This window comes from Triticum urartu, chromosome 3A (assembly GCF_056163025.1).
Source record: "Triticum urartu cultivar PI428250 chromosome 3A, HENAU_Tu73, whole genome shotgun sequence".
In the NCBI taxonomy this organism is placed as follows: domain Eukaryota; kingdom Viridiplantae; phylum Streptophyta; class Magnoliopsida; order Poales; family Poaceae; genus Triticum; species Triticum urartu.
In genome coordinates this window covers 643,450,816-643,478,813 of record NC_141875.1, presented here as the reverse complement: position 1 = coordinate 643,478,813, position 27,998 = coordinate 643,450,816, and positions in this window count along the sequence as shown.

Genomic DNA, 27,998 nt, shown 5'->3' with positions numbered 1-27,998 from the left:
GACTACGAAGATAGCATTATTTCCTTTCTTGGTCCTGGGAAAGCCGTTTATGAAGTCCATACCAACTTTGTCCCATTTCCACTCGGGAATAGCTAAAGGTTAAAGGGTGCCAGCAGGTCTTTGATGCTCTGCCTTAACGCGACGACAAACGTCACAGTTGGAAATATACTGAGCGATTTCTCTCTTCATCCTAGTCCACCAGAACCTCTGGCGTAGGTCCTGATACATCTTTGTACTACCGGGATGAATCGTGAGAGGGGATTCATGGGCCTCCTTAAGGATCAGTTGCTGCATCTATTGACATTTGGGAACCACCAAACGGTTTCCAAAGTAAACAACACCTCGTTCATCCATAGAGAAACAGTTGGCAACTCCCTTGGAGATATTTTTCTTGATCTGGGAAATTCCTGTATCATGCTTCTGAGCCTCTATGATCTGATCCGTAAGGGTAGGTTTCGCCACCAAGGTAGAAAGGGAACCATGAGGAGCTATGTGAAGGTTAAGCTTACAGAATTCCTCATGGAGGGGTGGTTGACATTGTTACAACATGAGGTTGTGGCAATAGGATTTACGACTTAAAGCATCAGCCATGACATTGGCTTTGCCTGGGGTGTAGGTGATTCCTAAGTCGTAATCCGAGATCAACTCCAACCAACGTCTCTGTCTGAGATTCAGATCCGGTTGGGTGAAGATATACTTGAGACTCTGATGGTCAGTGTAGATTTCGCAACAGTTACCAAGAAGGTAATGTCGCCAAGTCTTAAGTGCATAGACTACGGCTGCAAGCTCTAGATCATGTGTAGGATAATTTTCCTCATGTGGATGCAACTGTCGAGATGCATAGGCAATCACATGACGATCCTGCATAAGAATGCAACCTAGTCCTTGACGCGAAGCATCGCAATAGATAACAAAGTCTTTAGTGAAGTCCGGTGGCACGAGTATGGGCGCAGAAGTCAGGCGTCTTTTCAGTTCCTGAAAACTGTGCTCACACTGTGGGGACCACTCAAACTTCTTATCTTTCTTGAGAAGTTCCGTGAGGGGTTTGGCCACTTTGGAGAAGTTTTCAACGAAGCGGCGACAATAATTGGCTAGACCAAGGAAACTCCTAACTTGTTTGACCGTTTCGGGTGGAGTCCAATCGAGAATGGCTTTAACTCTCTCAGGATTGACAGCAATGCCCTTACCAGAGATCACGTGGCCTAGATAGGTCACTTCTGGCAACCAAAATTCACACTTGGAGAACTTGGCATAAAGGCGGTGCTCTCTGAGTTTTTCTAACACAAGTCTAAGATGTTCGACATGCTCTTCCTCGTTCTTCGAGTAAATAAGAATATCATTGAGATAAACCATGACGAACTTATCTAAGTACTCCATAAAGATTGAGTTCATCAAGCGGGAGAAAGTAGCTGAAGCATTGGTTAGGCCGAAAGACATCACGGTGTACTCGTATTGACCATAACGACTGACAAAGGCCGTTTTGGGGATGTCCCCATTTCTGATTTTGATTTGGCGGTAGCCTAACCTCAAATCCATCTTGGAAAAGACTGAGGATCTAGCGAGCTGATCATACAGGTCGTTGATCCTGGGGAGCGAATACTTGTTCTTTATCGTGACCACATTAACGGGACGATAATCTACAACCATCCGATCCGTACCATCCTTCTTCTTCACGAAGAGGACAGTACAAGCCCAAGGAGAAGAACTGGGACGGATGAAACCTTTTTGCAAGGATTCATCGAGTTGTTTCTTAAGCTTAGCTAGTTCTAAGGGTGCCATCTTATAAGGTCTCCTAGAGATTGGAGCGGTTCTTGGGATAAGATCTATGCCAAACTCTACATCTCTATCAGGTGGAATACCTGGCAGTTCCTCTGGAAAGACATCCGGAAAGTCACAGACTACCGGGATATCTTCCAGGTCTGGAAGAGGGCTGGCATTAAGAGAATAGAGTTGGCACTTTGCAACTCTAGTGGAGACAGTGACTATGTTGCCAGATGGATGTGTAAGTTGAACAGATCTGGTGTAACAATCAATCTTGGCATGATGAGCTGTCATCCAGTCCATACCCAAGATGATGTTAATATCTGAAGACTTGAGAGATATCAAAGAAGCAAGGAATACCAGTCTGTCAACAAGGATTTCATTACCATGGCTTACCTTGGAGGTTTGCCATTTGGAACCAGGAGTCTGGATTATTAGTGGAGTCGGCATATCACAAAATGACATGTTGTGCAACCGAGCATAACCTTCGGATATGAAGGAGTGAGATGCTCCAGTATCGAACAGAACTGAAGCTGGGTGACAATTGACAAGAAGTGTACCCAGTACGACGTCGGGATCATCTTGAGCTTCTACAGCTGAGACGTGGTGCACACATGCTCGTTCAGTGGAGGCTGGCTTGGTTCTGATCATCTTGCCTGATGGCTTTTCACAGCCAACAGACCTCTCAGACTGGGGTGGAGTATAACTGGACTGATGGCAGTCACGTGCATAGTGTCCTGGTTCTCCACAGGTGAAGCAAGTTCCTGAGGCAGGACGTGGACCTACATTGGCAAGTGGTCCACTAATAGGCCTGGGTGGAGCACGTTGCTGAGCTGGGTGAGGTGCCACATCGGATGGCCTCGGTGCATATCCAGGTGGAAGAGCTAAGTTCGGAATCCAAATCCGTCGCTTCTGAGAGCCAGAGCGGGAGGAAGAACCCATATCACAGTTGTGCTTACGAGACTCCTCGTAAGTGAGCTGAGCTGTCTCTGCATTAATGGCCTTGTTCACAAGAGCCTGGAAAGTATCACAATGATGCAGGTGGAGATCATGATGCAACTTAGGGTTGAGACCCTTCCGGAACCTAGCCTGCTTCTTAGCGTCCGTGGACACTTCTTCTGTAGCATAGCAGGCGAGGTTTCCAAACTCTCTACTGTAAGCATCAACAGGCAGCTTACCCTGGGTAAAACTACAGAACTCTTCCCTCTTGCGATCAATGAGAGCCTGAGGAATGTGGTGCTCCCAAAAAGCCTCGATGAAATCCTTCCAGGTAGGAATCTGACCAACTGGTAGCATAGCCTCATAGCTCTGCCACCAAATACTAGCAGGACCTTCCAGGTGATAGGTAGCATAGGTGACCTTGTCACCTTCAGCTACGTCCGCAGAATGCAACTTGTGAGTGATGCTTCGGAGCCAGTCATCCGCATCGAGTGGCTCAATGGAATGATGGAAGGTGGGTGGTTTCAGACCAATGAAGTCGATGATGGAAACCAACTTCTTACATTGATGTGTGGTGTTCTGCTCAATCTGTGCCAGCAAGCGGTTAGTCTCACGCTTGTTCCTCTTGGATGCTAACAAGAACTCTGCCATCAAAGGCTGGTCAGGAGGATCCTCATCCCTACCATCTCCGTGGTTCTTGCTATGAGCAACTGAACCTCGGTTACTAGATGACATCCTGGCATAGAAACCAAGGAAACAAGGATGGAATTAGCATCGACGTAAGGATACGGACTGTAATGCGAAAGCATTGGAAACTCTTGAAATCCTAGGACAATTTCGGCAGCATAACGGCTGTAAATGCTCAAAAGGATTTTTAGACATTCATCAAAAGAGTAGCATAATCAATCAGCATCATAATATCAAGGTTCTGGGTCAACTGATGACACACGGAAGTAATAGAACTGTACGGAGACACAACTCAACAATCCTAAGACTTTACGGTTTAGTAACACGTCATCCTGAGAGATAGAGGAGAAGCCTAGGCCTTAACCCTCGTAGAAAAGAAGAGGCTGGCTCAGAAAGAATGACATGAGGTAAAGGAGTAAAAAGAGCCTTACGTTCCCTTCCACAATCAATTCCCTTATATAACTAAAGCATTTCTAGACTCAACTTCGACCAGTTTGGCTTGGTAATCCTACAGTCAGTCAGGCTTTGATACCAACACTGTCGGGACCCCTATCCTAAGTCACACCGATCTAGCATGTAACACTTCATATCACTTTGCGGCCTCACGCACGGTATTCCCACGGGTGCCACCTTACCTGGCCCGGGACCGTTTGCGCCTTTTGGCTCACGTATATGATAGTGTCTCTAGCATCCATATGACAGAGAACCCGGGCCGACATGACTAGTCGTGAACCCAAAGTGGCACTAACTTACAGGGACAGGCATACATGAATCAACCTCAAGCATGTCGGTCAACAGCGTATGAATCCGGGCTGTAGCACTGGGCTAACAGGACTCCGGGAACCCGGGGTGTAGCAGGCTAGGCAGGACTCCGGATGTCACCGCGTGACATTTCCCCAAAGGGACAGACACAGGAACGAAGTGAATCACATGCCGGCCAGTCAAGTGTTCCAGAGCAGTAGTGCTGGGCTAGCAGGACTCCGGTGAGCCGGGCTGTAGCGGACTACTATGGCTCATGGAAGCACAAGACTACATTTCCCCATAAGAGAGGCTACCAGGGATAAACAACTAGGTTGTCGGATCCCACACATAGCAATACACATTACACGTATGCATAACATGCAAGTATGTGTTGTACAACATGGCATCACAACATAACTCAAACTCATATAGATAAAGGCCCAGAAGAGCCACATAGCATTCAATACAAACAGGGGTCTTATGACCCATCATTCAGAGCATACAAGCAATGGAAGCATTACATGTCTGAGTACAGACAACTACAAAAGGAAAAGACTAAGAAGCCTGACTAAACACGACCCTCCCAAGGGTACAAGATCATAGCTGGGATACAAGCTACTTGTCGAAGTCACTAGCGTAACCAACTGCAAAACATAAATAAGCAAACGTGAGTACAAAGGTACTCAGCAAGTCTTACATCAGAACTATCTACATATGCAACATTATCAACAAAGGGGGTGGTGGAGTTTTAACAGCAGCAAGCCATCTTTGATTCAGTGGCTAACCTATACTACGAGTATCAGAAACTTCTTTGAGGTGAGAAGACACACATGAGTCCACATATTCACCATATCAATACTCCACTGTGGATCCGTTCCTGTCCCCTACGAGAAGGCCATCCATAGCACTCACGCTTATCTTGCGGATTTTAGAGTATCCACTTCAAGTTGTCTAGGTACTACATAAGTCCTCCAAGTTTCCATATCCAAGGAAAACGGCTATTCGAATAGATAATGTTGACCCTGCAGGGGTGTACTTCTTCACACATGCTCTCGCCACTTATCGCCCTGTACATGTCATGTACCTCGGCAACCTTCAAGCGGAAGCCGGGCGAGGGTGTCGGCCATGACCTGACTAACCACACGAGTCTCTCATCTAGGTTTATCGCCTATTCGGGTTCCATCCGCAAGGAGATCCGGCCGGGGTGTCGCTCACGGCCCCAAACGACGTGTGCAGGGTTCCCAAGCCCACCATCCGGGTGCCACTTGGTACACCGTGCCACGGTGCCTAGTCTGTCCCAAGCCCGTCCCGTCGGACACCACCTGGTAGACAAGTAGCACTACCTACAAATGCCAGAAACTAGTTGCAACTCCTGGACAGAGATCAAGTGTATTAATAAGCCGAGAGGGGCCGGATAACCGGAACCCAATGTGTGGTTGTAACTGGACTTGGATAAAATACAGAGAACTCAGTGCTTAGGGACGGTTCCAATGAGACAACCCACCATGTACTCCTACATGGCCTCTCATTGCTACCTTTACCAAAACGTGTTCACACACTTAGCCTTTATCGGCAGGACATGTTTACCACTCCGATTCATTCCCGATGAATCAGACCTGACACAACTCTAAGCATAGCTGGCATAAGAAAACAAGCATGGATGAGCAGGCACATCAAGTCTCAAGCAACTCCTACTCATGCTAGTGGGTTTCAACTATTTACTATGGCAATGACATGTCATGCAGAGGAATGGGTTCAACTACCGTAGCAGAAAGTAGCAGTTTGAATCATTGTTGTCCTAATGCAGTATAAGGAGCAGGAGCGAGAGAGTGGGATTTATCAAAATGCTCAAGGGGGTTTGCTTGCCTGATAGAACGACGAAGGGGTACGGCTCCTCTGACAGGTACTCGGAAACACCTTCCGGAGTGGAACCTATCGAGAAGAAATGGTGCCGGCGATCAACACACAAATAAATGCAACAAAATGATGCATGAACATGACATGTGCAAATGCTAGTGTTTGGGCTAATGCAACATGCTACCAAGTTGGTTGAATCCCATTTGAATCAAAGATTCAAATGCAATTCAAAATGAAGCATTTAAAATGCCCATATTATGTTTTCACTTATACATCATGTATAAGTTGGTTTTTCATGCATGTAACTGGCATAAATGGATTCCTTGCATTTTTTGATAATTTTTCACATATAATTTATTTCATTCTGAGCTACGGTTGAATTATTATGATTTTTTGAAGTTTAAGCAAATATTATGGAATTTCCCGAGTTAAAATAATTCCAGAAATCAATTATTGCGTCAACTCTACGTCAGCATGATGTAAGCGAGTCAAGGGGCTGAACAGGTCAAACCTGACCAGTGGGTCCCACTGGTCAGTGACCTAGTCAACTAACTAAGTTAGTTAGTCCTAACTAACTGGGCAGGGCCCACTAGTCAGTGACTGTAGTAGCTAACCTAGTTAGCTAATTAGTGCTAACTATAGTAATTAGTCGGGCGGGGCCCGCAAGTCAGTGAGAGAGAGGGGGGAGGTCAAACTGGGCTGTGGGGTCAACCCACGCCGGAGTTGACCCGGCGCTCGTCGCCGGCAAGGCCAGAGACGGCGGAGGGGCTCGGGATTCCTCCTCCGACGACCAAATGGCCGGCGGAGGGCATCTACGTGGAGCTGGGACTCGCCCGCATCCATTTGTGCAAACGGCAGGGGCTGAGGTGGGCCGAGCTCGCTGGAGGCTAGCTCGCGGCGGTGGCCGGAGTTCGGGCGATGATGCAAATGTCTCTATGGTGCACGACAGGAGCAACGGTGGGTTGCTTTGGGCCCGTGGAGCTGTGCTGAGCACGGTAACGCACTCGGTTTTGAGCCGAAGCGGCTGCGGCGACGGCGGTGACATGGCCGGCGGGCGAAAGCTTTCGGATCCGGTGAAGAGCATGGTTAGGGGACGCGTTCGACAGCGAGAAGAGAGGGGAAAGACGGCGGGGCTCACTGGGGGTCGGAGGAGAAGGTCAGCGGGCTCGGGGGCGCGCCAGACATCGCGAATCGCTGGCGGTGATCGGCGGCGCCCGAGGTGGAAGACGAGCTCGAAGGCGTCACCATGGTGCTCTTGGGTTCGGGATCTTCCGCGTGGAGGAGTTGTGCGTCGTCACGGAGCTTTTGGACACGGGGAAGGGGCGAGAAGACCTCGGTGGTCACGGTGGCAGCGAACGGCGGCGATGGACTCGTTCGGGCGTGCTACAGAGAGAGAGCAGGGGAAGGGAGAGTGAGCTGCGAGAGAGGGGAAGGACCAGGGGGGCTCGGGCGTCTCCAAGCGCCCGGTCAAGGACAGGGAAGGAAGCAGGAGGTGGCGGGGAGACGTGGCCGCGGTCGGCTGTGATGCGGGCACGCAGCAGCTCCTACTGGCAGGAGCTTGAAGAAGCTCCTGGCGCTTGGGCTGGTGGGCTGGGCCGAGAGAAGCTGGGCCAGGCTACACAGGTATGGCCAGGTAATTCTCTCTCTCTCTTTTTCTTCTGTTTTGCATTTTCTGTAATTTGTTTTGATTTAGTTTTAGACACTAAATCATTTTTGTTGCTTCTGATAATTCTTGTAGGGACTAGTTGGATTATTCCAAAGCCCCTCAGCAAAAATCAGAATTTTTTGGACATATATAAAATATATCACATATATATATATCCAAGGCAAATAATTATTGTATTAATTCCAAAAGGCCAAAATAAATATTTATGGGCTCCTAAAATTATTGTTTTGAATTGTACCTCTGACCAATATTTTCAAAGAGCAACATGAACATTTTCTTGGTCCTTTTTGGAGCACTTTTTATCTAGGTCATTTCCAGAAATGATTTCTGAGGGTTTCACAAATCCCCATTTCAAATTTAAATGGAATTTAAACATGATGCACAAAGCAAGCCTAGGATAATACCAGAACTAGGGATGTGACAGCACTAAAACTGGTCTTCAGTTTCTTTGCTTCAGACACACTCAATTGGAGTTTGGATTTAGTTTTATTTGTTTCAGTCTCCTGAGTCGACAACCGGGGCTTGGCTTCAGACAATTGGGATTCCAGTTCTGCAGTTGCAGCCTGTATATAGAATAAGGTTGTTTAGTTTCATGGCGGATTATAAAAGCAAGTCCCAAGTGCTTTGCAAGCAACAACACTTGGCACTTGGGGGCTAATGTCTGTCAGCGCAATTTTACTGACAAAGGAATTGGATTTTTTCCAGAAATCCCAAGTGTTTTGCAAGCAAGACCACTTGGCACTTGGGGGCTAATGCATTTTGCTATTTTTCCTACCAAAGGTAAGCCGGATATGTTATTGATAGCCTCAGCTAGCTCATAAGGATATCTGGTCAAAGTATTTGTCTCTTACATATTGGCTAGTAGTACCGGCTCATTCATACTGATTAAACCGGCCCTTGGGGACTACACATGCAAATTGAAAAACTATCAGCATCCGGTTTGGTTGTACGCCGGGAATCAAAAGGAGTCTAAGGAAGAAGCTTATAAGTCTACGCATCATTCACTCTTATCATACTCCACAGACTTGGGGGCTGCCAGGGTACATAACTTATATAAACCGGAGAACATACCTCATATTTTTGGTACATCTGTTTGACCATTTCTATCTCTGAATCACGGCTGGAGTTGATTTGGCTAAGATAGCCAGATAGTACTTCACAAATACTCAGATGAGCGTAGTGGGAGACATCAAACCTCACTTTCTGCCTCTCCATGACTTCTTGTTTTGCGGAGTGTCTTGCCAGCACAGTCGGATTACCCGGTTCAACGAATCTGGTACCAGTGATTAAAACATCATTGCCGTAAGTCTCTGGCAGATTAGCTGAACTTGAAGGTTCAGCAGTGGATGGATTAAGAACGGTTTCATCAACAGACGGCTCAGGAAGATTTGATTGAACATTGATAGCAGGGTCTTCCGGTGCTTTAGTTTGTTCCAGGGCAAGAGTCGGCTGCGCCGGTTCAGCGGCTTTTGGATCCTCAGCCGGTTTTGCCACTTTTGTTTTCTTGGGCTTTTCTTGACCACTAAGAAGAATTTGATGAGTCAATATAACGATACGGGCATAAAGGTGCAGAAGAAGGATAATTATCTTTACCCGGAGGCGGTCTTAAAAGCCGACAGCTGAGTTTGTGAAGAATCACCAGAGGAGGAATGAGCAATCTCCTGCAAAGTGGAATTATAGTTGAGTGACTTATAAAAGTGACTCGTTCATCAGAGTTAAGATTTAAAGGAACCTCATTTTGGTGTTTTCGAGGGGTTTTTGGTAAGCCGGAGGGTAACTCATCGTTTCCACTGGTCCGGGTCTGATGGCGGCTCTCATGTTGCTGTTGTTTCAAAAGAAAATGAGGATCTAAATAAGCCAAGGGGTGTGAAAACCTTACTTTCCAGGTTACCCGCCGAAGTTTCTTCCTTGGTAAAGGTTCTGAGTCGGAGGAAATAATAGTTACCTCTTCTTCAACTGCCTGGCTGGCCCCCAAGTCCTCCTGATAATAGTCAGTGTCAATAAGGTTGTTAAAAAGCAGGCCAAGAGAGTTAAGGGCTACCTTCGACTCAGAGATATCATCCAACTTGAATAAATCAGAAGCAGTTGTTTTCTTCTTAGATTTTCTGGCGGTTTTCTTGGCGGCTATTGCAGTGGCTCTAGCTTTTTTGGCAGCCTCATGATCATATTTGGCCTTCCAAAAGTCAGATTTATCCTGTAGAAAAATAGCATGCTAAACTCATGCAAATACTTAACTTCTGAGGAAAAAGGAGTCAAGAAGATTTACCTCTGGTGCCGGGTTAAGTTTGCAGAAAGGATTCAACCCTACTTTGCTGCAGTCTTCATATTTGCTGTTGACAAGGGTGGTCCCCATTTCAACAATGGCTTCTTCGGTCAGACATAGGGAGCTATGATGTAATGGATCGTCTGTTCCTCCAATATAGTTGCACATCAAGTCAGATCTGTGGCTCAGAGGGATGATCCGCCATGCGATCCAACAACGGATCAAGTCAACTCTAGTTAAGCCATTTCGCAGCAAGGCTTGAACCGTTTTGATTGTTGGGACATGCTTCTTGCGTTCAGCGGAAGAAAGTGTATCAGGGAGTAAATATTTAGTGTTAAGACGCTCAGCGCGATAACCCGACATTGGTTTTTCATCAGCCAGCGACGTGTCTTTGCAATAGAACTAGGTTTGGTTCAAGTCCTTGGGATGGCTTGGCAAGATTACTAGAGGAAAGAAAGCATCCTGTCTGCGCTGAATCAAAATCCTGCCAATTTCCAAGCTAGGGCCGTTGGTGTAGTCATTCTGGCGGTTCAAATAGAAGTATTCTTTGAAAAGTTCAACAGTAGGTTCTCCTTGAAGATAAACCTCGCAGAAACTTGGAAGTTATAGATGTTCGATATGGAATTGGGTCCAATGTCTTGTGGATGCAGCTTGAAAAAATGCAGAACATCTCTAAAGAATTTTGAGCCGGGGCGGCGAAAAGCCCCGGTTCATATGATCAGTGAAGACGATGATTTCACCATCCTTTGGCTAAGGTTTTTCTTCAACCGGGTCAGGGGCGCGGTAAGACATGACACTCTTCTCTGGTAAATATCCAACAGTGACAAAATCCTTTAGAGTATCCTCAGTGACTGTGGAAGTGACCTAGTTGCAAACTATCGTCGTCTTCGGCGGCATGGCGGAAAGAAAATCTAAAAGGAAGTAATTTGCAGGATCAAATTAATTGGTGGAATTACTAGATAATGATTGCAGTACATATGTATAATGGCGGCTTAAAATAAGGCCTAATGGTATATGAAGAAAAAATAAGCCGGCATGGTAAGCTGCCATGAGTAAAGATATTCAAGAGTTGCCAACAACCAAAAGTTGGCTAAGTACTAAGATAAACAATTTTCACAGGCTGCAACTATTATTTTGGATCAAAGGTTGTTTAGGAAAGGAAAAATAAATCTAGACCTAAAAATCAGTACAGATGAGTTCATGAGCTTGCACAAGATTTTTCTTCCAGAAAGGGGATCTACTAATATCAAAAGTAGAAATAAAACGACTACCGCATTGGTTTAACGACGTTTATAGATCAAAGAAGCTCGCGGTACAGCCTGGAAGATGAACTACGACGAACTACAAAGAACACAGAGAAGCTCGCAAACCCTAGTGCGGATCTAAGGTATGAGAAGGCAGAAACTTACAGCTGCAGATCTGTTGCGGAGGGTCACCGTTGTTATCTGGGTTGACTCAGGTTGATGCAGCGGACGAGATTGAGGAAGACGAGGTGCTCTGTGATGACAGTGGAGCTCGTAGAGGGGTTACGAGAGAAAGAAGGAAGAAGGAGAAAAATGGGGATGGCTTTTGGGTCCTATTTATAAGGAGACAGGGAACAGGCAGGTGCGAAATACGAAGAGGCCGAAAATATGGTCATCCAGCTACCAGGACGTCTCGATTCTCGGGATAATCATTAGGATAAAGATCCGTTGAGATATGTAGATGAAGTGTGAAGTAATGACAGATAATGTCATGGCGGGTTATCACAAAATTCTGGAGATGACGTCATGGCGGGTTACAAATTTGCACAGAATAAAGAGCAGAAGATTTCCTATAAGTGTTGAAGATTGACATGAACCAGTTCAAATCAATCTGGGGCCTAATGTTGGGGATATAACTATTAGGTATGAACCGCCCAGGAGGGGCCAGGTTATACCTATAGCGACTCATGAAGCCCAAGACAGCTCTGGAAGATGGCGGTTTAGTTAAGGGCCCAAGACCCAAAGGTGACTCAAGGCCCGTAGAGATAAACTGCCATAGGTACATAACTTGCATTGTAAGGCAAGAATAGTTAGAGACCGAGCCGGACACTGTTTATGAGCCGCCGGGTGCAGCCTCTGTATATAAAGGGACGACACGGCGGCGGTTCAGGGCAAGTAAGATCAGATCGAAAGCTAGGTCAAGCGGATTCGCTCCCTAGTAATTGAAACATAAGAAATACCACCTCGAACTGGATTAGACTTTTACCTTCACCGCAAGGGGCCGAACCAGTATAACCCTCGTGTCCTTTGTCCCGCTTAACCCCATTAAGCTTCCTAGTTGCGATGGCTCCACGATTAAGTCCTTCCACTAGGACATCTGTCGTGACAATTCCACGACAAGTCCCTTTGTAGTAGGAGCACTCAGTTATGGGCTTAGGTCCAGACTTGGGCGTTTTTCCTAGGAGCAGCAACTTGCTTGCTATTCTTCTTGAAGTTCCCCTTCTTCCCTTTGCCCTTTTCTTGAAACTAGTGGTCTTGTTAACCATCAACACTTGATGTTCCTTCTTGATTTCTACATCCGCAGCCTTTAGCATTGCGAAGAGCTCGGGAATTGTCTTTTCCATCCCTTGCATGTTATAGTTCATCACGAAGCCTTTATAGCTTGGTGGCAGTGATTGAAGAACTCTTTCAATGACACTATCATCTGGAAGATTAACTCCCAGTTGAGTCAAGTGGTTATGGTACCCAGACATTCTGAGTATGTGTTCACTAACAGAACCATTCTCCTCCATCTTGCAGCTATAGAACTTGTTGGAGACTTCATGTATCTCAACTCAGGCATTTTCTTGAAATATTAACTTCAACTCCTGGAACATCTCATATGCTCCATGACGTTCAAAACGTCTTTGAACTCCCGATTCTAAGCTGTAAAGCATGGCACACTGAACTATCGAGTAGTCATCAGCTTTAGTCTGTCCAGGCGTTCATAACGTGCGGAGTTGCTCCTGCAACGGGCCTTGCACCTAGCGGTGCTTCCATGACGTAATTCTTCTGTGCAGCAATGAAGGATTATCCTCAAGTTACGGACCCAGCCCGTGTAGTTGATACCATCATCTTTCAACTTGGCTTTCTCTAGGAACGTATTAAAATTCAAGGGAACAGTAGCACCGGCCATTGATCTACAAGAACATAGATATGCAAAAACTAACAGGACTAAGTTCATGATAAATTAAAGTTCAATTAATCATATTACTTAAGAACTCCCACTTAGATAGATATCCCTCTAGTCATCTAAATGATCACCCGATCCATATCAACTAAACCATGTCCGATCATCACATGAGATGGAGTAGGTTTCAATGGTGAACATCTCTATGTTGATCATATCTACTATATGATTCACGTTCGACCTTTTGGTCTCAGTGTTCCGAGGCCAGATCTGCATATGCTTGGCTCGTTAAGTTTAACCCGAGTATTCTGCACGTGCAAAACTGGCTTGCACCCATTGTATGTGAACGTAGAGCTTATCACACCCGATCATCACATGGTGTCTCGGCACGACGAATTGTGGCAACGACCCATACTCAGGGAGAACACTTATACCTTGAAATTTAGTGAAGGATCATCTTATAATGCTACCGTAGTACTAAGCAAAATAAGATGCATAAAAGATAAACATCACATGTAATCAAAATATGTGACATGATTGTTGGGGAACGTAGTATTTCAAAAAAATTCCTACGATCATGCAAGATCTATCTAAGAGAAGCATAGCAACGAGCGGGAAGAGTGTGTCCACGTACCCTCGTAGACCGAAAACGGAAGCATTTAGTAACGCAGTTGATGTAGTCGAACGTCTTCGCGATCCAACCGATCCAAGTACCAAACGCACGACACCTCTGCATATGCACACGTTCAGCTCGGTGACGTCCCTCGTACTCTTGATCCAGCTAAGGATGAGGGTGAGTTCCATCAGCACGACGGCGTGTTGATGGTGATGATGAAGTTACCGATGCATGGCTTCGCCTAAGCACTACGACAATATGACCGAGGTGTAAAACTGTGGAGGGGGCACCGCACATGGCTAAAGATCAACTTATGCGTCTATGGGGTGCCCCCTCCCCCGTATACAAAGGAGGGGAGGAGGAGGGCCGGCCACAAGGGGTGCGCCCTAAGGGGGGATTCCTACTCCTAGTAGGAGTAGGTTTCCCCCTTTCCTAGTCCAAGTAGGAGAGAAAGGAAGGACAGGAAGAAGAGAAGGAAAGGGGCCCCGGCCCCCTAGTCCAATTTGGTTTGGGCTAGGGGGGCACGTGCCCCACCTTGGCCTGCCTCCTCTCTTCCACTACTAGGCCCATGAAGGCCCAATACTTCCCCCCGCGAATTCCCGTAACTCTCCGGTACTCCGAAAAATACCTGAACCACTCAGAACCTTTCCGATGTTCGAATATAGCCTTCCAATATATTGGTCTTTATGTCTTGACCATTTCGAGACTCCTCGTCATGTCCGTGATCTCATCCGGGACTCCGAACAACCTTCGGTACATCAAATCACATAACTCATAATACAAATCGTCATCGAACGTTAAGCGTGCGGACCCTACGGGTTCAAGAACTATGTAGACATGACCGAGACACATCTTCGGTCAATAACCAATAGCGGAACCTGGTAGCTCATATTGGATCCTACATATTCTATGAAGATCTTTACCGATCAAACTGCATAACAACCTACATTGTTCGCTTTGTCATCGGTATGTTACTTGCCCGAGATTCAATCGTCGGTATCACCATACCTAGTTCAATCTCGTTACCAGCAAGTCTCTTTACTCATTCCGTAATGAATCATCCCGCAACTAACTCATTAGTCACATTGCTTGCAAGGCTTATAGTGATCTGCATTACCGAGAGGGCCCAGAGATACCTCTCCGACAATCGGAGTGACGAATCCTAATCTCGATCTATGCCAACTCAACAGAAACCTTCGGAGACACATGTAGAGCATCTCTATAATCACCCAGTTACATTGTGACATTTGATAGCACACAAGGTGTTCCTCCGGTATTCGGGAGTTGCATAATCTCATAGTCAGAGGAACATGTATAAGTCATGAAGAAAGCAATAGCAATAAAACTCAATGATCATAATGCTAAGCTATCGTATGGGTCTTGTCCATCACATCATTCTCTAATGATGTGATCCCGTTCATCAAATGACAACACATGTCTATGGTCAGGAAACATAACCATCTTTGATTAACGAGCTAGTCAAGTAGAGGCATACTAGGGACACTCTGTTTTGTCTATGTATTCACACATGTACTAAGTTTCCGGTTAATACAATTCTAGCATGAATAATAAACATTTATCATGATATAAGGAAATATAAATAACAACTTTATTATTGCCTCTAGGGCATATTTCCTTCAGTCTCCCACTTGCACTAGATTCAATAATCTAGTTCACATCGCCATGTGATTTAACAAAAATAATTCACATCTTTATGTGATTAACACCCATAGTTCACATCGCCATGTGCCCAACACTCAAAAGGCTTACTAGAGTCAATAATCTAGTTCACATTGCTATGTGATTAACACCTAAGAGTAATAAGGTATGATCATGTTTTTCCTGTGAGAGAAATTTTAGTCTACAGGTCTGCAACATTCAGATCCGTATGAATTTTGCAAATTTCTATGTCTAAAATACTCTGCACGGAGCTACTCTAGCTAATTACTCCCACTTTCAATATGTATCTAGATCGAGACTTAGAGTCATCCAGGTCGGTGTCACAGCTTGCATCGACGTAACTCTTTATGACGAACTCTTTTATCACCTCCATAACCGAGAAATATTTCCTTAGTCCTCTAAGGATAATTTTGACCGCTGTCCAGTGATCTTCTCCTATATCACTATTGTACTCCCTTGCCAAAATCATGCTAAGGTATACAATAGGTCTGGTACACAACATGACATACTTTATAGAACCTATGGCTGAGGCATAGGGAATGCCTTTTCATTCTCTTTCTATTTTCTGCCATGGTCGGGTTTTGTGTCTTTACTCAACTTCACACCTTGCAACACAGGCAAGAACTCCTTCTTTGACTGTTCCATTTTGAACTACTTCAAAATCTTGTCAAGGTATGTACTCATTGAAAATATATCAAGCGTCTTGATCTATCTCTATAGATCTAGATGCTCAATATGTAAGCAGCTTCACCGAGGTATTTCCTTGAAAAATCCTTTAAAACAGTCCTTTATGCTTTCCAGAAAATTCTACATTATTCCCGATCAACAACATGTCATTCATATATACTTATAAGAAATGTTGTAGTGCTCCCAGTCACCTTCTTGTAAATACAGGCTTCACCGCAAGTCTGCATAAAACCATATGCTTTGATCACTTTATCAAAGCATATATTCCAACTCCAAGATGCTTGCACCAGTCCATAGATGGATCGCTGGAGCTTGCACACTTTGTTAGCACCTTTAGGATTGACAAAACCTTCTTGTTGCATCATATACAACTCTTTTTTAAGAAATCCATTGAGGAATGTAGTTTTGACATCCATTTGCCAGATTTCATAAAACGTGGCAATTGCTAATAACACGATTCCGACAGACTTTAAGCACCGATACAAGTGAGAAAATCTCATCGTAGTCAACATCTTGAATTTGTCAAAAATCCTTTTCGACAAGTTGATCTTTGTATATAGTAACACTACTAGCAGCGTCCGTCTTCCTCTTGAAGATCCATTTATTCTCAATGGCTCGCTGATCATTGAGCAAGTCAATCAAAGTCCATACCTTGTTCTTATACATGGATCCCATCTCATATTTCATGGCCTCAAGCCATTTCGCGGAATCTTGGCTCATCATCGCTTCCTCATAGTTCATAGGTTTATCAGGGTCTAGTAACATGATTTCCAGAACAGGATTACTGTACCACTCTGGTGCGGATCGTACTCTTGTTGACCTACGAGGTTCGGTGGTAACTTGATCTGAAGTTTCATGATCATCATCATTAACTTCCTCACTAATTGGTGTAGGCATCACTGGAACTGATTTCAGCGATGAGCTACTTTCCAATTCGGGAGATGGTACAATTACCTCATCAAGTTCTACTTTCCTCCCGCTAACTTCTTTCGAGACAAACTCCATCTCCAGAAAAGATCCATTCTTAGCAACAAAGATCTTGCCTTCGGATCTGTGATAGAAAGTGTACCCAACAGTCTCCTTTGGGTATCCTATGAAGACGCATTTCTCCGATTTGGGTTTGAGCTTATCAGATTGAAACTTTTTCACAGAAGCATCGCAACCCTAAAATTTAAGAAACGACAGCTTAGGTTTCTTGCCAAACCACGGTTCATATGGTGTCGTCTCAACGGATTTAGATGGTGCCCTATTTAACATGCATGCAACTGTCACTAATGCATAACCCCGAAATGATAGTGATAAATCGGTAAGAGACATCATAGATCACACCATATCTAATAAAGTACGGTTATGACGTTCGAACACACCATTACGCTGTGGTGTTCTAGGTGGCGTGAGTTGCGAAACTATTCCACATCGTTTCAAATGAAGACCAAACTCGTAATTCAAATATTTGTCTCTGCAATCAGACTGTAGAAAATTTATTTTCTTGTTGCGATGATTTTCCACTTCACTATAAAATTCTTTGAACTTTTCAATTGTTTAGGCTTATGTTTCATCAAGTAGATATACCCATATCTGCTCAAATCATCTGTGAAGGTCAGAAAATAACGATACCCACCGCGAGCCTCAACACTTATCGAATCCCATACATCAGTATGTATTATTTCCAATACTTTAGTTGCTCGCTCCATTGTTGCGGAGAACGGACTATTAGTCATCTTGCCCATGAGGCATGGTACGCAAGCATCAAGTGATTCATAATCAAGTGATTTCCAAAAGTCCATCCGCATGGAGTTTCTTCATGCGCTTTACACCAATATGACCTAAACGGCAATGCCACATATAAGTTGCAGTATCATTATTAACTTTGCATCTTTTGGCTTCAATATTATGAATATGTGTATCACTACGATCGAGATTTAGTAAACCATTTATATTGAGTGTATGACCATAGAAGGTTTTAGTCATGTAAATAGAACAACAATTATTCCTTGACTTAAATGAATAACTGTATTGCAATAAACATGATCCAATCATATTTATGTTCAATGCAAACATCAAATAACATTTATTTTAGGTTCAGCACTAATCCCGAAGGTAAAGGGAGTGTGCGATGGTGATCTTATCAACCTGGGAATCACTTCCAACTCACATCATTACGTCACCCTTAACTAGTCTCTATTTATTTTGCAACTCCTGTTTCAAGTTACTACTCTTAGCAACTGTACCAGTATTAAATACTGAGGGGTTGCTATAAACACTAGTAAAGTACACATCAATAACATGTATATCGAATATACCTTTGTTCACTTTGCCATCCTTCTTATCCACCAAGTATATAGGGCAGTTCCACTTCCAGTGACCATTTCCTTTGCAGTAGAAGCACTCAGTTTCAGGCTTGGGTCTATCTTTGGGCTTCTTCATGGGAGTGGAAACTTTCTTGCCATTCTAATTGAAGTTCCCTTCCTTTCCCTTTCCCTTTTACTTGAAACTAGTGGTTTTGTCAACCATCCACATTTGATGCTTTTCTTGATTTCTACCTTCGTCGATTTTAGCATCACGAAGAGCTCGGGAATCGTTTTCGTCACCCCTTGCATATTATAGTTCATCACGAAGTTCTAGTAACTTGGTGATAGTGACTAAAGAACTTTGTCAATCACTATTTTATCTGGATGATTAACTCCCACTTGATACAATCGACTGTAGTACTCAGACAATCTGAGCACATGCTCACTGGTTGAGCTAATCTCCTGCATCTTGTAGGCAAAGTACTTTTCATAGGTCTCATACCTCTCGACTCGGGCATGTGTCTAAAATACCAATTTCAGCTCTTGGAACATCTTATATGCTCTGTGGCATTCAAAACATTTTTGAAGTCCCGGTTCTAAGCCGTAAAGCATGGTGCACTAAACTATCAAGTAGTTATCATACCAAGCTTGCCAAACGTTCATAACGTCTGCATCTGCTCCTGCAATAGGTCCGTCACCTAGCAGTGCATCAAGGACATAATTCTTCTATGCAGCAATGAGGACAATCATCATATCACGGACCTAGTCCGCATCATTTCTACTATCATCTTTCAACATATTTTTCTCTAGGAACATATGAAAAATAAACAGGGAGCTACAACGCAAGCTATTAATCTACAACATAGTTATGCAAATACTATCAGGACTAGGTTCATGATAAATAAAGTTCAGTTAATAATATTACTTAAGAACTCCCACTTAGATAGACATCCCTCTAGTCATCTAAATGATCACGTGATCCATATCAACCAAACCATGTCCGATCATCACGTGAGATGGAGTAGTTTTCAATGGTGAACATCACTATGTTGATCATATCTACTATATGATTCATGCTCGACCTTTCGGTCTCAGTGTTTCGAGGCCACATCTGCATATGCTAGGCTGGTCAAGTTTAACCTGAGTATTCTGCGTGTGCAAAACTGTCTTGCACCCGTTGTACGTGAACACAGAGCTTATCACACCCGATCATCACGTGGTGTCTTAGCACGAAGAACTATCACAACGGTGCATACTCAGGGAGAACACTTATACCTTGAAATTTTAGTAAGGGATCATCTCATAATGCTACCATCGTACTAAGCAAAATAAGATGCATAAAAGATAAACATCACATGCAATCAAAATATGTGACATGATACGACCATCATCATCTTGTGCCTTTGATCTCCATCTCCAAAGTACCGTCATAATCTCCATCGTCACCGGCATGACACCATGATCTCCATCATCTTGATCTTTATCAATGTGTCATCACATGGTCGTCTCGCCAACTATTGCTTTTGCAACTATTGCTATCGCATAGCGATAAAGTAAAGCAATTATATGGCGCTTGCATCTTATGCAATAAAGAGACAACCATAAGGATCCTGCCAGTTGCCGATAACTTTAAGAAAACATATCATCTCATACAACAATTTATATCTCATCACGTCTTGACCATATCACATCACAACATGCCCTGCAAAAACAAGTTAGACGTCCTCTACTTTGTTGTTGCAAATTTTACGTGGCTGCTACGGGCTTCTAGCCAGAACCGTTCTTACCTACGCATCAAAACAATAGCGATTTTTTGTCAAGTGTGCTGTTTTAACCTTCAACAAGAACCGGGCGTAGTCACACTCGATTCAACTAAAGCTGGAGAAACAGACACCCACTAGCCACTTGTGTGTGAAGCACGTCGGTAGAACCAGTCTCATGAATGCGGTCATTTAATCTCGGTCTGGGCCGCTTCATCCAACAATACCGCCGAATCAAAGTATGACATGCTGCTAAGCAGTATGACTATTATCTCTCACAACTCTTTGTGTTCTACTCGTGCATATAACATCTATGCATAGACCTGGCTCGGATGCCACTGTTGGGGAACGTAGTATTTCAAAACATTTCCTATGATCACGCAAGATCTATCTAGGAGAAGCATAGGAACGAGCGGGGAGAGTGTGTCCACGTACCCTCATAGACCGAAAGTGAAAGCATTTAGTAACACGGTTGATGTAGTCGAACGTCTTCGCGATCCAACCGATCCAAGTACCGAACGCATGACACCTCCGCAATCTGCACACGTTCAGCTCAGTGGCGTCCCTCGTACTCTTGATCCAGCTGAGGCCAAGGGTGAGTTTCGTCATGACAACGGCGTGTTGACTGTGATGATGAAGTCACCGACGTAGGGCTTCGCCTAAGCACTACGACAATATGACCGAGGTGTAAAACTGTGGATGGGGGCACCGCACACGGGTAAAGATCAACTTGTGTGTCTATGGGGTGCCCCCCTCCCCCGCTGTGACGCCCGGATAATTAAGTTACAGTAAACCCTTGCTAATCATGCCAGGTCATCATGGTTAAATTTTTGCTAAACCTCACTTGTTTCAAACCAAGATCAAATTCAAAATTCAAATAACAAGTCAAATTATAACTTCATAAATCAGTGAATTAGAAATGTTCAAAAGGTTGTAAATATTCACTAACAAATTAACAAATATCAAACAACATTTTGGGAATGCTTATATGCCACTAAGATAATTAAAACAGGAACAAACCACATTTAATTTAACCTTTTAAAAAATAAACAAATACTTATGCTATTCAAATATATTTGAAACTTCTTGTGCTAGGTCATTACATGGTCTAATATTTATGTCCTAAGTTTCATAAGGAACTAAATTCATTTACTATACAATCTAAATATAAAACAGTGAAAGAAATAACAGAAAAGGAGTAAGGGGAAAACAGGAAAAAGGCAAAAAAAAAAAAAGCTAACCTAACCTACTCGGCACTTGGCCCATCTAGAAAACCTAAGGGCCCAGCCGCCCCCACCAGCGTACTAAACCTAGCCCGATCCCCTCATTCGATCCCATCTCTCACCTCGCTCCCTCATCCTCCCACAACACCGCTACCACACGCGCGCGCACCTAGAGAGGAGCTCCTACAACGTCGCACCCGGCCTCCTTCCCTTCCTCCAGCACCGTGCCTGTCTTCCCCGAGCTCCGCGTGCGCTACATCGGCCGCCCCGACCTCCTGCTGCACGTCGATGTCGTCGGTCTGCTCGCCTCCGGCCACCCCAAACTGCCTCGAGTCGCCCACGACCTCCTTTGTTAACTCCCGCGGCTGTTCCCTCTCTCCCCTCCTCGATTCACCGCCGTAGGCCGTCTTCCGCGCCGCCCGTGCTCCTGACAGTGGCCGCGGTCACAGCGCCCGCCGCCGCGTCCCGAGCGTCGTCGCCCTCACCCAGTCCACGCCCCACGTGCCCGAGCCCACGCCGCCTCGCGCTCGCACGCCTGCTGCACCGCCCTCTGCCCGCGCCTCGCGCCGTCCGCTGGCTGCTGCTGCTCAACGCGCGCCGCCGTGCTGGTCGCCGCTGCCGTCGGCGCCCGTGAGCGCCTGTGCGAGCCCAACCCCCTCTCTGATTTGGCCTTATCCCCCTGACCATGGGCCCAACCGTTTAACTAGTGGGCCCTAATTCTAATTAGCAGTAAACTCCCACTAATCCCCCACTGACACAGGGCCCCACCTAGCTAATTAAATTAACTAACTAAAACTAGTTTAACTACAGAGTATGACACCTGGGTCCCGCCTGTCAGCTTGACCCGGTCAACAGTCAACCCAGTTGACTGCTGACTGGACCCTTGACCGAGTCAACTGGGCCCCCTGGCCCCACTGTTAGCCTGTGTGACAGAATGTTGTGTAGACTTCTGTGTACACTTAGCATTTAACATTAAGTGATTTTCGTATTAAATTAATTAATAGTAATTTCAGAAATGTTTAAATCTTTGAAAATTAATATAAAATAATCCGTAACTCGGATGAAAAAACTTGTTACATGAAAGTTGCTCAGAACGACGAGACGAATTCGGATACGCAACCCGTTCGACCGCCACACATTCCTAACCTATCGAACTTGCAACTTTCCCCCTCCGATTCATCTGTTCAAAAACACGAAACACCGGAAATCCTTTACTGGATGTTTCCCCCCTTTCCCAGTATCACCTAGTACTGCGTTAGGGCACACCTAGCACCGCGTATTGCTATGTTATGCCTTGTGTTGCTTTGATTGCTTTGTTATTTATTGTGTTCCCCTACGTTACTTCTTTCCGATAGACCCCGAGACTGCCGGCGACCCCCAGTTCGACTACGGTGTTGACGACCCCTCTCTCTTGCCAGAGCAACCAGGCAAGCCCCCCCCCCCCTTGATCACTAGATATCGCCTACTATCTTCTATACTGCTTGCATTAGAGTAGTGTAACATGTTGCTGCTTTCCGTTAATCCTATTCTGATGCATAGCCTGTCATTGTTGCTACAACTGTTGATACCTTAGCTGCAATCCTAAATGCTTAGTATAGGATGCTAGATTATCATCAGTGGCCCTACACTCTTGTCCGTCTACCATGCTATACTACTGGGCCGTGATCACTTCGGGAGGTGATCACGGGCATATGATATATACTTATACTGTTACATTACTTATGATACTGTTAGGAGATGGGGGCTGAAGGGGCAGGTGGCTCCATCCCGGTAGAGGTGGGCCTGGGTTCCCGATGGCCCCCGACTGTTACTTTGTGGTGGAGCGACAGGGCAGGTTGAGACCACCTAGGAGAGAGGTGGGACTGGCCCTGGTCGGCGTTCGCGGATACATAACACGCTTAACGAGATCTTGGTATTTGATCTGAGTCTGGCCACTGGCCTATACACAGTAACCATCTACGCGGGGACAGTTATGGGCACTCGACGTCGTGGTATCAGCCAAAGCCTTCATGACGTCAGCGACTGAGCGGCGCGTGCCGGGTTGGACTGGAACGCCTACTCTTGTATAAGGGAGGCTAGGTCTGCCCACCGGTCGCGTTCGCAACGTGCAGGTGTGCAAAGGGCGATGTGCCCAGACCCCTGCGCCATAGGATTTAGACCGGCGTGCTGACCTCTCTATTGTGCCTAGGTAGGGCTGCGACATGTTGATCTTCCGAGGCCGGGCATGACCCAGGAAAGTGTGTCCGGCCAAATGGGATCGAGCGTGTTGGGAAATGTGGTGCACCCCTGCAGGGAAGTTGATCTATTCGAATAGCTGTGTCCCTTGGTAAAAGGACGACCCGAAGTTGTACCTTGACCTTATGACAACTAGAACCGGATACTTAATAAAACACACCCTTCCAAGTGCCAGCTACAACCAGTGGTCAGTCTCTCACAGGGCGACGAGGGGAGGATCATCGGTTAGGATTATGCTACACGATGCTACTTGGTGAACTTACCATCTACTCTCTTCTACATGCTGCAAGATGGAGGTGTCCAGAAGCGTAGTCTTCGATAGGACTAGCTATCCCCCTCTTATTCCGGCTTTCTGCAGTTCAGTCCACATATGATATCCTTTTCCATTTGATACCAATGCATACATATGTAGTGTAGCTCCTTGCTTACGAGTACTTTGGATGAGTACTCACGGTTGCTTTTCTCCCCCTTTTTCCCCTTTCGTATACCCGGTTGGTGCGACCAGACGTTGGAGTCCAAGAGCCAGATGCCACTGTCAACGACGACTACCAATACTCGGGAGGTGCCTACTACTACGTGCAGCCCGCTGACGACGACCAGGAATAGTTTAGGAGGATCCCAGGCAGGAGGCCTGCACCTCTTTCGATCTGTATCCCAGTTTGTGCTAGCCTTCTTAAGGCAAACTTGTTTAACTTATGTCTGTACTCAGATATTGTCGCTTCCGCTGATTCGTCTATGATCGAGCTCTTGTAGTCGAGCCCTCGAGGTCCCTGGCTTGTAAGATGATGCTTGTATGACTTATGTTATTTGTAGAGTTGTGTTGTGATATCTTCTCATGAGTCCCTGATCTGGATCGTACACGTTTGCGTGTATGATTAGTGTACGGTTGAATCGGGGGCGTCACAAGTTGGTATCAGAGCCGACTGCCTGTAGGAATCCCCCTTTCACATTCCTTGGCCGAAGTTGAGTCTAGACATTTCAAAACCTTTACTAACATGGTTATGTGGCCTATGGGCCCACGTCACCATTAGGTCGTATTAGTATCTTTTACTCCTCGTCTATACTCTGGGACTCTGATCTCTCTCCTATTCGGGTTAAATGATTTTGCTAAAAAGACTAACTTTAGGTTCTCGAAAATACTTTTTCCCGGGGAGCCCCTCACTCCAGATGATTGCTTGCTTCACCAGAAGATATTGAAGATACTCTTCGATCATTCCCGAGACCCTTGTGCCCTCTGATTTTTCAATACCCTAATACCGATATATCCATATGGATAACGACATACACTTGCCATTCATACGATCATTTCCCGTTGCTCTTGTTATTACAAGATGCCCCAAAATACTCTCCGTTATCCTGAGAATCCTTTGAGTTTACTGCCTTGCAGTCCTTTACCGCACGAATACCCCCTACAGATAATTCCTCGCACTTATCGAGTATCTGTTCATCCCCAGTTGTTCGTATGCTTCATAAGATACTCGAAAATACTATCCGATCTTCCGAGGATCCTCCCCAAATTATGGCTCTGCAAATACTTGTCTGCTTGCATTATGGATGCTTCCCATATGTCTAGCGATATTCATTAGTATCCTTTGACACCGTCATTTTGATCCTATTGATTCAACATGTGAGCGAATGCGCGCAAACGTTAATTGATCCTTTTAAATTATCTTTCCGGCTCAGTTGTCATTTTGAACATGAGTTGGACCTCGACCAATCAAATTGCCGACGATTGTACCTCTAAGACTATTCAACTTATCCATCCCTATTCAGAGCATTGCTTCTGATCCCTTATCTTGGAATCATAATTCCTATGCAATTGAGCTTTGAGTTAGTCAGTTGTTTCTATCATCTGATCCCCTTGCATTCTTTCTTCTTCTGGTAGAGTACCGATACTCACATCAGCTCCATTGTGGATCGTCAGATCCATTGTTGGATTTCATCCGACAGCGTCCTTAATATTCAATAACCTTGTGAGCCTTTCCACAGGTATATAATGCCTTTGGAAAATTGTATCCTCTGCCTTGTCAACCATGCTCTACTTTTGAGCTTGTGTTATTTACTCCTGAAGTTTGTGATATATGTTCCTAAGATAACCGATGGTTTGAACTAATGCCTTCCCTAATCTGTGCAAACCCGGAAGATTTCACGGGTCATACTTATCTGGTATTGCACCAGGTAAAACTTTCAACAACTAATGTCATTTTCAAAATACGAGAGGTAAATGAAAGGTTATGCGTTGAACAAGTGGGAGTCGACCTTGAACCCTGTGTTCATGCCCATGGAAACGATGTATACCTTATCATGGAAGCTTCTCTTAAAATAATTATCCCCTTGTTATAAGTTCATCTTGTATCTATGGATATGGTTCCGACCATGTTTCTCCTTGATTCCATTTCTCGTGCAAGTTTGAGCACTTGTCTTCTGCAGAGCATTACCCTATTCCAACCTCTACTATGATTTGTTGTCGAGTATTACCCCTGGTATCTCGAGATTATCATGGAACTACATACTTCTTATGAATTCTTCATCAAGTGCTACATTCTCACTGATTCCAATTTTTCACGGGCTCTGAGTTATTAAACACTCAAAGACACCGATAACTGACAGAAGTCTGCACCGCGATTAAACAAATCATGGTAACCTTCATGACTTACGAGTTTGAACTCGATCACATCATTCCTAGCCTGCTTGGCTATATCCTTGTCATGCCGATTTTAACTGTGCTACCGGGTCCTTCTTCCTAGAGCAAAAATTTCGAGGTGAGCTAATCTTACGTTGATCTTCCTCATCATAACAATTGTCCTTGAATGACAAGCTTGATTTGAAGTTTGTGTCGTACCTATGGTTTCAATAACTTCTCGCTTCATCATTCCGTTAACTTGATGTCATCGCCGATCGGTTACATCTTCCTGAAACCTCTCAACAAAATGTACCGTGATCATCATCAACATTTTGACCCCTTCCAAGATATCAATTTAATTCATGATGAGAAGTACCCTCCTTGCCCTCGATGATTTGTGTTATCATCTACCACTTTATTGCCTTCCGTTCAACACAAACTTGTTCGTGTTTCTAGCAACCCTATTGCTTTCAAGTTAATGGTCGGTATTTCATTCTTAGACTATTGCTTGTTGAATCACCTTTCTAACATTGATCATGCTACCTAAGACCATATTTTGGGTCCACTTTTCAACCAATGCTTAATTGTGTATGTTTTCCTCGAGCATTCATCCTTATATCATTTGATCCGACAAATGTTATCTCCTTGTTCACATAAGTGTGGAAATCCATCTTTTGAAAATCTCAATGAATTGTCGCTGAGTTCATCAGCCACCTCTTCATCCTCTCCTTGGTTTTAATGATGAACTCTTGTTCCGGAACTCGCTTCCATAGTACATTTCCCGAGAATCTTGCAATGTCGTCTCGTCAATTGTGTTGTACCTTTTCTTCTCAGGCATCCTGGCACCAATCAGATCTGAATCTCGGTCAGATATGATGGTCGGAACATATTTCCAAGAATTATTACATTGGTACTTATATATCGGTAAGGTGAGGTCATGCCTATCACCCCTGGCCGTAGGACCTATTGTTATAGTTCCCTTTTGAGCAAGCTTAGCGATTCTTCCCTAAGGAAATCATAAGACTTATGCTATAAGTTGTTCCTGATGAATCCTTTGTGCATCCAAATTCTCACCTCTTACTTGATGACCATGTCAATGCTATCTCGAAGCATGTCTGTGGTACTCTGATCATCGATAAGAACATTTGAAGCCCAATGCTAAATATTTCTTGCTCAATTATCCAAACACCGTTGTATGGGTAATGTCAGGAAATTTCTCTCCCCTTTCCTAAAGGGTTTTCTATGTTATATCCTGTTGGAAATATGCCCTAGAGGCAATAATAAAAGGATTATTATTATATTTCCTTGTTCATGACAATTGTCTTTTATTCATGCTGTAATTGTGTTATCCGGAAATCGTAATACATGTGTGAATGCATAGACACCAACATGTCCCTAGTAAGCCTCTAATTGACTAGCTCATTGATCAACAGATAGTCATGGTTTCCTGACTATGGACATTGGATGTCATTGATAACGAGATCACATCATTAGGAGAATGATGTGATGGACAAGCCCAATCCTAAACATAGCACAAGATCGTATAGTTCGTTTGCTAGAGTTTTTCCAATGTCAAGTATCTTTTCCTTAGACCATGAGATCGTGCAACTCCCGGATACCGTAGGAGTGCTTTGGGTGTACCAAACGTCACAACGTAACTGGGTGACTATAAAGGTATACTACGGGTATCTCCGAAAGTGTCTGTTGGGTTGACACGGATCAAGACTGGGATTTGTCACTCCATATGACGAGAGGTATCTCTGGGCCCACTCGGTAACGCATCATCATAATGAGCTCAAAGTGACCAAGTGTCTGGTCATGGGATCATGCATTACGG